Source organism: Colobus angolensis, unplaced genomic scaffold, assembly GCF_000951035.1.
Source record: "Colobus angolensis palliatus isolate OR3802 unplaced genomic scaffold, Cang.pa_1.0 Scaffold29, whole genome shotgun sequence".
In the NCBI taxonomy this organism is placed as follows: Eukaryota; Metazoa; Chordata; class Mammalia; order Primates; family Cercopithecidae; genus Colobus; species Colobus angolensis.
In genome coordinates, this window is record NW_012116154.1 from 11,564,365 (window position 1) to 11,566,302 (window position 1,938).

The following is a 1,938-nucleotide window of genomic DNA, read 5'->3' on the forward strand; positions in this document are numbered from 1 at the left end:
CGGCTCACTGCAAGCTCCGCCTCCTGGGTTCACACCATTCTCCTGCCTCAGCCTCCTGAGTAGCTGGGACTGCAGGCACCCACCACCACAGCTGGCTAAGTTTTTTGTATTTTTAGTAGAGACAGGGTTTCACCGTGTTAGCCAGGATGGTCTTGATATCCTGACCTTGTGATCCGCCCGCCTCGGCCTCCCAAAGTGCAAGCTCTGCCTTCTGGGTTCACACCATTCTCCTGCCTCAGCCTCCTGAGTAGCTGGGACTGCAGGCACCCACCATCACAGCTGGCTAAGTTTTTTGTATTTTTAGTAGAGATGAGGTTTCACTGTGTTAGCCAGGATGGTATCCATCTCCTGACCTCGTGATCCATCTGCCTCAGCCTCCCAAAGTGCTGGTTTTACAGGCGTGAGCCACCATGCCCGACCATGGCAGTTTTATACTGCTGTACTAACACTTACTAGAAGGATTACCTTGAATGAGCTCCAATATCTCTGAACTCAGTATAATCATCTCATAATATGGGAAATTCTACTACCTACTCTATATGATTATTTTTGTTACTAATTGGCTTAAGGTATAAAAATGTTTAGTATATCAGTACAAATAAACTTCAAATGTTAGCTAATACTGTCATCATTGTTAATATTTCCTAACAACAAATGGCTTTAGTGCTGCACTGAGAAATGTTAAAACAATTGATTCTAGTGCTGCACTGAGAAATATTAAAACAATTGACTCCTCCAGGGAGAAGAAGAAGCCCCTGTTTACTCATTTCAATTATCTAAATGTTCCCTCCACCCCCCTTCTCTTTACACAGGCAGTGCTTTAAAGCTGCCAAAGCGGCATCACTGAATGTAGAGTTGGGAAGGCAGCCACAAAATCTGTGTAAGCTGGTTTCAGCATACCACTTCCTACCATCATAATTTCTTTTAAGTAAGGAAATTGTCTTTGTTGTAAAATATTTTATGATAATTTACTTAATATGAGATTTGGATGTAGTCAGGAAACAAAGTAACAAAAGTGATCATGCAAAGGCTTTGTAAGAAAAAAATCGGCAAATTTGTTTTATTTCTCAATGGGAGTGTGAGATGAAAGTAACAAAGAGAAGGGAGGGAGGATCAGGAGAAGAACCTTTGATGTGCCAGTGGCTGGATGACAAGGACATACCCTGAGAGTAAATATTTGGTTAGGAAAGGACTTTTATAGGCAGGATTGTCTAATGTAATCTGAACTTGTTTCTGTAAATGATTTTCTGTAAAATATTTAAACTCTTTGTAGTTCACTCCAGTTAACATGATGATTTAGAATTCTCTGAATCATTTACTCTATACGCTGGGACACATAGAATAAAGCTTTCCTGAGACTCCCAAATGTAGACTGCAATTTTCTGTAGATGCTGGTGATTGTAAATTTTTTATAATGATATTTTAAAACCATATTTTTACAACTATTCAAAAATTTACAGTTGTTTGCATTATATTTAACACTATTTGTATGACTTCTATTGCAGACTCTTGGTTATTTTAGTGGCTTACCAATTCACTGGTAGAATTCCACCAGCAGAGAGCAGTCAGTGTTCTGGCAGCTTCCTTTCAATCTTCCAATTTGGTCTTATTACTATTTAGGCTGGATGCATTTGTTACCAGTAAAACCCTTTGCTTGAATTTTTCACAACTTTTCGCTTTCTGTTCCATTTAATTTGCACCTCTATTTTATTATAATTAGTCTTAAAAAGGAAGATATATCTCTGTATATTAAAAAGAAGCCTACACCCCATCTATTGTAGCACTATTTACAATAGCAAAGATACAGAATTAACTGAAGTGCCCAATGGACTGATGAATAAAGAAAATGGGGCATATATACACAGTGGAATACTATTTGACCCTAAAAAGAATGAAATCATGTCATTTTCAGCAACATGTATAAAAATAAGGGGATTT